Source organism: Mirounga angustirostris, unplaced genomic scaffold (assembly GCF_029215605.1).
Source record: "Mirounga angustirostris isolate CCGP_5_RB_7025 unplaced genomic scaffold, mMirAng1.0.hap1 SCAF_5, whole genome shotgun sequence".
NCBI lineage: Eukaryota > Metazoa > Chordata > Mammalia > Carnivora > Phocidae > Mirounga > Mirounga angustirostris.
In genome coordinates, this window is record NW_026991713.1 from 82,838,897 (window position 1) to 82,852,692 (window position 13,796).

The window sequence follows — 13,796 nt, forward strand, 5'->3', positions numbered from 1 at the left end:
AGCTCAGAGACCAAGAAAGAGCTCTCAAAAATGAAAACTAACTGGAGAGATTTAAAAATTCAATAAGGCAGGGCACCTGGGTGGCTCAGTTGGTTAAGTGGCTACCTTTGCTCAGGTCATGATCCCAGGATCCTGGGATCGAGCCCCACATCGGACTCTCTGCTCGGTGGAGAGCCTGCTTCTCCCTCTCCCTCTGCCTGCCACTCTGCTTACTTGTGCTCTCTCTCTCTGTGTTAAATAAATAAAAATCTTTAAAATAAATAAATAAATTAATTAATTAAAAAATTCAATAAGGCAACTAAGTAATGAGTAATGAGGTCAAGGAATTCTTACAGAATGTAGGGCAGAAAAACAAAGGGGACAACTGGTGAAAAAATTATATATAGTACTAAGTACAGTCTAAGTACTAGTACCAGACTAAGTACAGTCACAAGCCTGCAGTTTAGGGGCTCCTGGGTGGCTCAGTCATTAAGCTTCTGCCTTCGGCTCACATCATTGTCCCAGGGTCCTGGGATTAAGCCCTGCTTCGGGCTCCCTGCTCAATGGGAAGCCTGCTTCTCCCTCTCCCACTTGCCCTGCTTGTGTTCCCTCTCTCGATGTCTATCTCTTTGTCAAATAAATAAATAAAATCTTTTAAAAAACAAACAAAAAACAAGCCTGCAGTTTAAACATATACTAAGTGTCCAGCACATTAAATGATAAAAAGCCCACACCTAAACGCATGCTTGAAAAACTGAACACCCTAATGAAAGAAAGAAAATCCTAAAAGCTTTCAGAGGCAATAATAACTAAAATAGAAGACAAATCAGATAAGCATTAGACTTTTCATTAGCAACACTAGAGGCTAGAAGGCAATGGAGTCATCCCTTTAAAATTCCAAAGGAAAATTATTCCCAATCTAGAATTCCATACCCAGCTAAACTATCAATTGAGAAATGGGGGTGGAGGGTAAATACATTTGCATATATGCATGAGTTCAGAAAATATAACCCCCTACAAATTTTTTTAGAAGGATAGTTGAAGATATACTTCAGCAAATTAAAAAAGTAAATTGTAGGTCCAGCTGGAAGAGTAGAGCAATCCTGAAAAATGGTAATATAACTAGACTGAAAAAGAACCTGGCAGAGGGGACACCTGGGTGGCTCAGTTGACTAAGTGTCTGCCTTCAGCTCAGGTCATGATCCCAGGGTCCTGGGTCCTGGGATCGAGTCCCACATCAGGCTCCTTGCTCAGCGGGGAGCCTGCTTCTCCCTCTGCCTGCTGTCCCCCCTGCTTGTGCATTTTCTCTTTCTCTCTGACAAATAAATAAATAAAATCTTTAAAAAAAAAAAAGAACCTGGTAGAGAAGAAGGAGGGTAGTCTTCATACAATGTGAAGAGTAGCTCTAGGATAAGAATAAATAAGAGCATGGATAACCTTTAGGACTCAATAAAAGTAAATTCTGCAAAAGAGGTAAAATCAAAACTTCATTGAATGTCAAAAAGTTTTACAAGAAACTCTCTAAGTATTAAACCAAAATATGGTTACTGATGGGCTATAAGAAAAGAAAATCCACTTTATCTTGATGCTTGCAATATTCTCCTCCTACTGGTTTGGGACACTGGACCTGAAGAGATGGAAATGTAACCTTAGCAAACTGGCCCAAGAGGAAACAAGATGTACAGAGTCACAATAATATATACATATACATACACATATATATATAATTATATATTAACTAATGATAGATATATATATAATTATATATATAATTATTATTTGCACATGTGTGTATATATATACATAAAATCATTCATTCTCAAATTTTAGGTCAACACAGACAAAGCCCAGAATTCTTGGCTATGATTACAGAATAAAATGTAAATGTTAACAACCCTGACAAAGGAGAAGTAAAAGTATAGTTGACAGAATGCAGGATGTCACAGCTAGAGGTAAAATAACCCCTATCTTCCAATTTGGGGAATGAGGAAATATTGTCAAAAGTTAGTGAAACAAGGGGTGCCTGGGTAGCTCAGTTGGTTAAATGTCCGACTCTTGATTTCAGCTCAGGTCCTGATCTCAGGGTCCTGAGATGGAGCCTATCAATGGGCTTTGGGCTCAGCAGGGAGTCTGCTTGGGATCTCTCTCTCTCCTTCTGCCCCTCCCACCCTGCTCTCTCTCTTCTCTCTCAGTCTCTAAAAAATAAATAAATAAATCTTTTTTAAAAAAGTTAGTGAAACAAGACATAGGAGTTTTGGTATATTTTTGAAGTTATAAATGCAGCCAATAAAAGAATATAAATATATAGTAATACATAATTAAAATAAAACAAATATTGAGAATAGAAACAGGAGAAGAAGTCAACATGCAGTGATACAAATATGTGGCTTTGGCAGAAGGTCTTCAGGGGATGTGACATTAAGTTGATAAATCAAGAAATAAAGAAACGTAAAGAAATATTATCCAGAGATGATGATAAATAAAAAAGATAATAATAGACATCTAAAAATGAAAATAGTTGACTTTGCCTCTTTGGAATGAGTCTGGAAATGCTGTGAGAGTTGCTTTGAATAGTATGCCCCCCTGTACTATTTGTTACAATGTTTACACATTACTTTGATAAAACTTATTTTTTTCAAAATTAAAGAAATAATTTTAAATCATAAAGATTTTGCTTAGACACAGAAAGTAACTGTCAAGACCGTATAATTCTGGACTGGTCCATTTGCCAGAGAAAACGAACAGAGCTATTTCCTGAGTACCTGCTTTGTGCAAGATGGGATGCTAAGTGCTCTGTATTCCTTGTTTCTAAAGGTCACAACAAGGTAAAAATTATAATGCTCATTTCACAGATGTGGAAATTGAGCTTCAGGGAACTTAAGCAAGAAAGGGGTTGAGTGGTAGAACAGAAGCTACTCCAAAGCCATATTTTTAAATATACATATTTAAACAAAATGAGAGAAAACATATTAGATCATCCCTCAAACTAGATTTCAAATCGGACAATCTGTGATTTCACAAGATGAACAAGACCAAAATCTCACTTGATTTTCCATGTCAACCTGAAAATCAATCCAGACATCCAAAAGGATGTGGGTAACTAAATAAGGTTTCATTCCCAGAGGTTGCGTGTAGGGTCCAGAAGGTTCATTAATATGTACAGGTGCAGGGAATTTCCCTTGCTGGCCCTTCCTACATCTGGTGCATCCGCATCACATTTATATCTACTTTGTTGAATTAACATTTTCTTGGACTTTCAACATTTTTACATATACAAATATTATGCTGTTGTAGTATAACAGTAAATCAAACCCCCAAAAGGGTCCCTTTATCAAAGCTCAGTTTATGTTTATTTTCAGAGTGTTCAAAAATCCACTCCATGCAGTTAGGTTTTACAGCTCAAGAAAACAAGCTCCAAATTTACAGATATTTCAGAACATTCCTATCAGCATATAAGCGCTTCGTTCACAGCTGGCACAGAGTATCCTTTCTTCTGTCTCTTCTAAATTGGTAGGAAGCTCCTTAGATCTCCTTTTGCGAACATTTTCTCTCCTGGCAGTGGGGAATCACAAAGGGGACGCTATTGATCTGGCGCTGAAGTGAAAATTTCCACACGATGAAATAGCTAACACAAGTACAAGTTCAGGCAGGAAACCAATGACTTTATTAATTATTGCTGGCCATGTCATTATAAAAAAAATACTCAGCCTAAAAGGAAAAATCCAGAGTGTGTGTGTGTGTGTGTGTGTGTGTGTGTGTAAGAAGTAGAGATGTGAAGGGGGGGGAGAGAGAGAGAGAGAGAGAAAGAGAAAAAGAGAGAGAAAGGGGACAAGAGATGAGAATGAATGCCATCCTGTAGACACCCCACCAGCACTCACCAGAGGAAATCAAGTTGCCGCCAGTTTGGCTGGGGTTCAGCGCCATCTGCATAGTATTTAAAAGTGAGAGCCAAACTCTGAGCTATTTTATTGGAGTTCGTAAGGAAGCTCTCCAATCTATATCTGAAACTCAACCGTTCCAGCTTCTGAGCATCACTAAAAAGAGCTTATGGAGGTCAAGGAACTTAAAAACAGCACGAGGAGCCGCTTTGCAGTCCATATAAAACTAGGAATCAGTTGCCTGAGCATTTACGAAGGCCATTTGGTCTCTAATGAATGGTGGGAAAATCCTGAGGCAGTTCTTGGGGAGAAAGGTATGAAAGAGAGGGTAATAATAGCACAAACGGACAAAATATACAGAGTACTTACTCAGAGCCCGGCACTGTTTTAAGGTTTTTTTACACTCACTAATTCATTCAATCCCCTCAGCAACCTCGTGTGATAAGCATGATTATTTTCCATATTTTGTAGATGATGAATCTCCTAGGAGGACTTCCTCAGATAGGAATTTTCTTCCTAATGTTGGTTTTTAATTTTTGCTCCCTCAGAATCCAGCACTTGTTTTTGTTCCCAAGTGACTCAGAAGTGTACAAATGTGATTGTTGCCCTCATATCAATGAAGTATTTAAGAAAAACAGATTTGAATAGATTCTTAAGACTTATCTAGACATTCAGTTAATAGTAATAATAGCTAACATTTATTGAATGCTTCCTATTGTCAAGCTCTGCTTTTTCTATCATAAATTAAACTAATCCCTGCAACAAACCATAAGGTAGGTGCCCTCATGATATCCTTTTACCAATAAGGAAACTAAGGCACAAAGTGTTAGGTACCTTGCCTGAGATCACAAAGCTTGCACGTAGCTGAGGCAAGACTGAGACCAAACCAATTGGCTCTTGAGTCTGTACTGTTATTCTGGTATCTACTGCTGCCGTCAAAACCTAGTGGCTAAAAACCAAAAATTTATTAAAATTTCTCTCAGTTCTTTGGGACAACTGGGCTCAATGAGTGCTCTCACTTGCGGTCTCTCAAGCAGTTATAATCAGATGGCAGCTGGGGCTGGAGTCAAATGAACACAGAACTAGGCTGGACATCTAAAATGGCTTTTCACTCACAAATTTAGCACCTCAGCAGGGATGGCTAGAATTGCTAAGGGCTGTGTGTGTTTCTCTTTCCGTCTCCACAGTCTCTCAGTGTGGATAGCTTGGGCTTCCTCACAGCATCATGGTCTTAAGATCGTAGGATTTTTTTTTACATAGTAGCTGGTTTCTCTCTGTGTGAATAATCCAAGAGGTCCAAGGAGAAGCTGGAAAGTTTCTTTTCACCTAGGCTTGCAGGATCACCTCCTCTACATTCTATTTGGTCAAAAGCCAGTCACAGGGCCCACCCAGATTCAAGGGGAGGGGATGACAAGACAGTGTAAATGCAGAGAAGCATGATTCACTGGGAGCCCATTTTGGAGACCAGCACCTTAGCTCCTAGCTGCAATTATTTGCTGCTTATACTGTAAACTGCAGAGATGGAGATTCCAGACCAGATTGAACAAGGAAAAACAATGCTACTGAAAATAAGTACACAGGAAATCCTTTCCAAAATAATTGTCTTTTTCTAGTAGAGAAATCTGCAGAGGTGGCACTGAGTTGCCTCAAGATGATATGAGTGAGAGGAATTCCAAAACTGTCTGGAAAGACTCTCAGTTTCATTAAGTAAGATAAAAATTAGCATTTTTCTTATTCCTTTACTCTTTGGAACAAAGTTTAAAGTCTCCCTAGAATACAGGCATTTTCCTGATTGAGTTTGTGTCCTAGCTCTGCTGCTAATTAGCCTTGACCAAGTCATTTAACGTCTGAGCAACAGTTTCCTCTTCCTTTAAAAAGTGATTATAAGTATTCTATGTCATGGAATTGATGGGAGGATCAAATGAGATTATGCACATGAAGGTGCTTTGAGAACTAAATAGCAAAAAGCACTTCTCACTCTTGGATCTTACTTTTGGTGGATTATTGGTTTGATGTACGTGTCCTCTACTGGCTTGTAAGTTCCATGATATCAAGGACTGTCTTGTACACCACACCTTCGTCACTGCCTAGCATAGTGCTGGGCCCACAGTTAAGGCCATATGCTTTATCATCTAAGCAAGAACACTTTCAAGAGTGAAAGGGGACATTTTCAATAATTATATATAGACCAACAAACTTTAAAAAAGACATATAGTCATCCTATCCTTGTGAATACTCAATAAACATTTGTTCAATATATTACTTATTTTTATTATTCATTTTTGCTCATTGTGAATCTTGTCATTCTCTTTCATTAATAGGTTATTATTGCTTCCCAAGAATTAGACTTATATTTTATTAATTCCATATATAATTGTTTCATGCCTACTACACAGCAAGCTCTGCCCTCCCTGGGCTAGGCAGTAGTGACCAAGACACGGAAAACCCCTGTCTTCTGAGAACTTACATTCTTATGAAGTTAGACAGACAGCATACATATAAATATGACAATCTCAGATTGTGGTAAGTGCCATGAAGGCTATAAAATAGGAAGCTTTGGTAGTCAATAATGCAGGTTTTAGAAAAGGCAGTTTCAAGAAAGGAGACATTTAAGCTGAAATCTGAATGAATGAAAACCCAGGCATATGAAGGGCTGGGGAAAGTGCTCAAAGCAGAAAGAATGGCTGATACAAGGGCTTGAGGGAGGTTGCGTGTGGCAACACACTGAGGAAGAGAGAGATTCTATGGCTGTGGCCAGGGCCCACTAGGCAAGGGCAGAATGGTACAGTTGTAGTTAGAGAGCCCTGGCTTTGAAGTCTGACAGTCAGAATGCCAACTCTCCTCCCAAGCGTTTAAACCGGGCAAGTAATTTACACTTTCTGAGCCTACTTTTCAGGGTTGGTATGAGGACGAAACAAGATAAATGTATATGAGGGGGTCCTCCACATAGTCAATATCATATAAATGGAGAATACCACAGAGTTACGAAATTACCTTGAGTTTCCCAAATAAATGCTCTTAAAATTATCCATAAAAAGTATGTGTAACCCACTAATTCAATAACTAGACATAAAATTCAAAACGAATATGATCGTTAAGGTTTTTATTTTTTGTTTTTACACTTCCCTGGTGGTCACTGAAAACTCATGTAAGTGGTCAATCTGAATACAGATTGGAAAATACAGATTGGAATAAGTCACTATCGTTTCTGGAAACTCCTCCAGTATCCTGGGCCTGGTACCCTTTACCTGTTTCCTAATCCCCTTGTCTCCATGCCCCTCACACTCTCTATTAATTCTCCAACTAATACAGCTAGTGCTCAGGCACCAGATTCCCTATCTTCTTTTTAGCCCTCACCACATCCTACTCTTTACTTTCATAGGATAAATAGTGCTTTTTCGAAAGAAATCTCAAGCTAGTCAGTCCATGATGAAAAGGATTAAGCTTTCTAGTTAGAACTTGGCCTTTTTGTGCTGGTCCCGAGCTGCACCTGTTGTGCAGGTGCCATTCCAGCCGCTCTCCACTGAAATGGACAGCGTACGAAGTCCTTTGTGCCGCTCTGCAGGTGCATTAATTATAGACTACCTGGATGCATCTAGAACACTTGGCAGTAGCAAGACTGTAGTTAATGTTCTGTTAAACAATGTCTCCAATGGTGTATGTTGTGAAGAATTATAAGAGACAGTTAGATAATGGCTTAGTGTAATCCAGGAGTCATTTGATCACCCCAACTTCATCCCTACTCAATTTTGTTGCAAAATAAATCTTTTTTCTTTGATAATAATCCTTCAAAACTGATAATAGGTATCAGCCTTGGAACAAGGTATGAGAGAGTTATATTTACTGCCATGAAAATAATTTCTAGTAAGGGAAATTCATTAGCATTACTGAAATGTTGGCTCTTGGATGAATGTGCCCTAGTTCTCTGAAGCCAGGAATCCCAAAGGCATTTTCTTACTTTGATTTCAAATGTGGAAAAACTCAGTACTGCCAAAGATTGTATTTTAAAAAAAAAAAAAAAAAAAGATGAATCTGAGTGGATTTTTTACCAAATGCATAAGAAACTGAAGCAATTTGAATGACCTGTGTTGAAAATTAAAAAGCAGTCATGTGGAAGAATCAGCATGTGGATCTCTCATTTGAAAAAGAATAAAGGTAATTAAATCATCCTTTTTTAGTTAGTCCAAGGAAAACCCACTAAGATGAAACCAGTTTGCCAGCTCATTAGGCAAAATACATAAAGGCAGTCAGAATTATCTCAGCTTCCTTGAAGCTCAGGCTAAGAGAGTGGACCAACCAATATAGAAAGACTGGTCAGGTACATGCCCCTCAACCTGTGGGGAATATCGCTACCAGAGGAATCACCTACTTGCCTACTCTTATTTTTATTCAGCTAAGAAAAGGTTCTTTTTTTTTTAATTTTTTTATTGTTATGTTAATCCCCATATGTTACATCATTAGTTTTAGATGTAGTGTTCCATGATTCATTGTTTGTGCATAACACCCAGTGCTCCATGCAGAACGTGCCCTCTTTAATACCCATCACCAGGCTAACCCATCCTCCCCGCCCCCTGCTAGAACCCTCAGTTTGTTTTTCAGAGTCCATGGTCTCTCATGGTTCGCCTACCCCTCCAATTTCCCCCCACTTCATTCTTCTCCTCCTGCTATCCTCTTCTTTTTTTTTTTTTTAAGAAAAGGTTATTTAAGAGTAATTCCTAGGGCGCCTGGGTGGCTCAGTTGGTTAAGCGACTGCCTTCGGCTCAGGTCATGATCCTGGAGTCCCGGGATCGAGTCCCGCATCGGGCTCTCTGCTCAGCAGGGAGTCTGCTTCTCCCTCTGACTCTCCCCCCTCTCATGCTCTATCTCATTCTCTCTCTCAAATAAATAAATAAATAAATAAATAAATAAATAAATAAATAAATAAATCTTAAGAGTAATTCCTAGACTCATGGAGGAAGATGTAGGTGATAGCAGAGGCTAGAGGTTTTCTTTCTTTTTTTTTTTTTAAGATTATTTATTTATTTATTTATTTGAGAGCGAGAGATGGAGAGAGAGCACCCAGCGAGGAGCAGAAGGAGAGGGACAAGCAGGCTCTGTGCTCAGTAGAGGGCTTGATCCCAGGACTCTGAAATCACGACCTGAGCCAAAACCAAGAGTCAGACGCTTAACTGACTGAGCCACCCAGGCGCCCCGGGCTAGAGGTTTTCTTAGTTGAAGGAAAATAAACTTAGGGAATTACTCTATTAGAGATCACCATTTCCAGAGAAAATAAGTTTTCAGTTATTTAGTTTCATTCATCTTGTAATAAAAATGAAGAGATATCAAGGAAGAAGCTACAAAAGAAATGACTGTTTTAGCAGCTCCTTCAATTCCCTCATTGGGCCATCAACGCCTAATGAAAACAGCCATGTTGAATATGAAAAGGGACAAAGCAGAGAACACAGGAAAGGAATTCACTGGGAAACAAGCAAACATGTGCTAATACTTAAATTCAATAATCACTGTGAACTAGGTTCTTTCCTTGTTCCTCCATGTTTACTGCTTCCAAAGGACATAGCCCAAGTCTCATGAGAAAAGCTGACTGTCATCTCTCTCGGTAATTTTATTTAAAATCCCATCACCATAGACTAGGAAAAACATGCTGACTTAAGGAAATAGGATAACGGTATTCCATTTACCTCTCGAATCATAGAGTCACAAATACAAGAAAAGTATTTTTCTTAAAGTTAAAACCTTCCCTAATAATTAGCACCTCTAGTGCATCTCAGCCCCAGTCTCACTCTTTATTGAGGCCCAGGTGCACAGTCTCTCCTGGGATGGCGTCCCTAAGTATCCCTCAGCACTGAAATTTACACTGAATCCATAACCCTTTCTTCAGTTTTCCCATTATGGCACAAAGAGACCTCTGGATTCTTTCACTCTGGCCCTCAAATCGTTTTGGAGATGTTATTCCCTTTCTTCATAGATCATTCAATTCCATTTATTTCAATAAACATGTATTGGACCCTAATAAGCACAAGAGATATAGAGCTAAGTAAAAGAACAATCCTACCTTCAAGAGATTCAGAGTGTGGTGTGAAGGAAAGACACATATGCAAGTGACAGCAACACGAGTTGGACTAAGATCAGTTCTAGCGAAGACATGCCGAGTGAAATGACTGAGGAGTAGTTTCAACAGGCAGAATGTGAGGGAAAGCATTCGAAGCAACTGTGACAACAGGAGCACAAGCAAAGCAGGAGAGACTAGGGAGTCTATTCAAGGAAATGAAAGTGCTCTGTGCACAGAGTGGTTGGTGGAATGCGCTCAGACATGAGGCTGGAGGGCTGATCCATGCCCTCTGTCTGTCACCACAGATCACCAACCACAAGGCTTCCTTTAGCCTGCATTCTAGTAACAAATTTCCTCTTGGCCGTGTTGCCAAGAGAAGATTTTTCAGTCAGTCTCTCTCTCTCTTTTTTTTTTTTCATCTGTTTAATTAGATTATAAATCCTTAAGGAAAGAAACCATGTCTTCTGTGTTTTTTGCACACTTCAAATAAAAGCAAGGATACACAAAAAGCAGTTCCCACTTCTTGGTGATTCTGTGTTGCACTGGGGACACTTTTCCAGTGCCTCTGGTGTTATAGGCAGTTTTCTTCACAAGTGAAGGCTCCAGTAGAGAAGTCGATGTCCTTAGGAATTATCACTAGATAGCAAGGTGGGGGCAGGGGGAGAAGCCCAATTTTTTTCTAAATAGAAGAAGGCCTGGAAGATTATAACATAAATGATTCCCTGATTATTAGAAAACATCCTAAGAAACTCCTACCGTGTATTCCAAGAACCATCTCAAACTAGAAACAATGGATTATGAAAGTCCAATTTCAAGATCCACTAAAAATCATCAGCCTGAGACATTTTATTCTTTTTTTATCTCCTCCTACAACAATATTTCACAGTTCAAGTTTTGTCTTCACTTGTCCTTTTTACAATCTTTTTCACAATTTTAAAGAATGCAACATGCATTCTGGAGAAGGAAAAAAAAGATAGGATAGCACCAGATTTACTCTGACCTTTTTAAGGTTCCAAATTTAGTTAGTTAGCCATTTCTATCCTCCTAGCTTTTCAGAAGCTTATGTGTTAGAAGAACTAAAAATGGCAAACCCCTCCAAATTACCAGCATTTAAAAGGTTAAACAGTTTATTTTTATCTCACTAGCAGAGAACTAAAACTCCAGTGTGTTCAGGCTTGCTATGACAAAGATCACAGCAGGAACCTAGAAATTATCTGTTCTTAACCCTTTCCATTTATAATACCCAGATCTCATTCTGGGCATTTTCCTCCCAAATTTTACAAACTGTTCAACTGTGGCTCTCAAAATTGGTCACAAGGCAGCACAGCTTCCACCTTTCTTCCTCAGGGTTGAGCATCTCTGTCCACAGGAGCCCAGAGTGCAGGATTCAAAGTCCCCCGAACACGAACTCTCACTGGCAACAAACGGACCCCACCCTCTGGGCTGCTTCAGGGAGCGTAGGATTTTTCTATGTAGGGCAGTTTTCCCTCAAATGAACTTTCTGATGGTTGATGGATTGCTTTCTCTGTGAACAAAAATAACTATTTTCAATGATATTGAGTGAAGTAAGAAACAGATTCACATACCTTTCTTGTAAAGAGGTACAATGGCATAAAAAAAAACCAGTACCATTTATGAGGTGTATGCTTTACTTCTCTGTCTCTGTCTCTGTCTCTGTCTCTCTCTCTGAAGATTAACAATTACTTTTCTAAATTCACCACTTTAGGGCACACATGTAAAAAGTGAGAATCCCAACAGTAGATAGCAGAGGCTTTGTCTTGTCACCTATGAATTAGGCTTGTGTGAGACTTCTCCTTGTTCAAGAGAAATGGGGTCACCAAGAAGCAAGGCTCAACAAAGGAAGGGACACATCCAACTACTTAACAGCTTTGATCCTTTCTTCCCCTTCTCCGGACTACACTCAATTTTCTACCAGAATAACCATGGCTTGTCTTTTCTTACCCATTTCAAAACCTGCTTTGAGAACACATAAATGGGTGGCATAATTTCCAAGCATGAGAAAAGTGAACTACCCACTCTTACAAAACAAAGAAAGCCCGCTGGGCTGTTAAAAAATGAAAGAATTAAAAATGGAGCTTTTTGTTTCTAATAGGAGAATGCTTGGCTTGGCCTTTGAAGGCATGGTTTCGGCTTTTGTGACCTACACTCTGAGAGCCAACCTGGAAAGCATAGTTAGTAGGTGTGGTTAAAATACAGGTCTTGGATAATGAAATTCACTACTTATGCAAAAGTGATTCTCTCTGGGGCCCTAAAACTACACCTCTATTCTCAGAAAACAAAAACATAAGTGATAATAATGTGTTACATTCCTTGAATGTATCAGCCTTACAAAACCACTGCTAGCCTAGGTTTTAAAAAACGTATTTGCTCTCTTCAAGGAATTTTCCTGTGTAATATAAAAGTTCTCTTTTTTGCCACCTTCAGAGCACAGGGATGATGGGGAGTCCAATCTTATGTAGAGTTAAGTTCTAAATTCAGCATGTAAGGCGAAAATTACATAGTCAGAATTACCCTTGAAAATCCCTTAAATTATCCATAAAGTAGAGTATACATATTTTTGTATATATAACATTATACAGTAATTTTTTATTCAGGCTAAATCATGGGAACTTCAATGCTGGATTAATGGAAGGAATAAAAGAAAAATCTGTGCAATCTACGCAGCTCTCTGGGCATTCAAAATATTCTGTAGGAAAAAATACAGAATTGTAAATCTTCCATTTGCTTGCATGGTTCACTCTATTCCCTGTTAATATTTAGCCTCTATAACCTTAATATATGTTAACAGATTCTTTTGTAAGCATTAAACAAAGTAGAATCAAATCATACCCCAAAACATGTATATGCAGACTAGATGTGACTTTGCCATGGTCAGTTATGATTTTCCAATCCAAATCCTTTTATAAAATCTATTCACATCCATTATATTATCCGACCCTTACTAGGTAACAGGGATAAGTATGAGCATTCTTAACCTGGAGTTTAAGCCACTTGTTCAAGGTCACTCTGCTCATTAGAGGTAGAACCAAGAATTCAAACCAGATCATCTCATTTCCAGTTCAGTGCCTCCTCCAAAGGATCCCACTATTCAGAAGGCAATTGACACAGAAATTTAGTACCTTCTTTTGGGGGCCTATCAGATATTTAAGAAAAAAATGGAAAGAGGAAGGAAGGAAAAGCAAAACCTGTTATGGTCACCCTTATGTTGAGATACCCTTTGGGAGGAGAATGAGATTGTGAATGAACAAGAAAAACATGGTAACAAAAAAATTATTGATGTTTTCTGAGAATTCTAGGGGAAAAGAAGAAGTAAGATCCTAGAGATCTGGACCTTCAGTTACCCAGAAAGACCTACCTACCCTGACACAAACCACAGCTGAAGTATAAATTTTGTACTCACCCTTAAATACTTTACAAAATACATAAAGGGAGAAGGAGAAAGAGGAGGAGAATGAAAAGGAGGGGAGGAATAGAAGGAAAACACAGCAACACACCCTTGGGCATCATTTCTCCAGAATCTGGAGCCCACTCAGAGCCCACTCAAAGCCCACTCTTCCCACTCAGCAGCTTTTTACCCCAATACCCACATGCAAATACACAATAATCATCCATATTTATATTTTGGGAAGTATGGGAAAAATAGAATTCCACTTTTGGATTATTGAATAAAAATTGACATTATAAATGAACCAGTCAAGGGACTTGTGTTCAACAGGATGGATGGTCGTGTTTTGGGGCACCCGAGTGGCTCAATCTGTTGAGCGTCCGACTCTTGATTCTGGCTCAGGTCATGATCTCAGGGTCATGAGATCGAGCCCCAAATGGGCTCTGAGATCAGTGGGGAGTATGCTTGAGACTCTTTCCCTCTC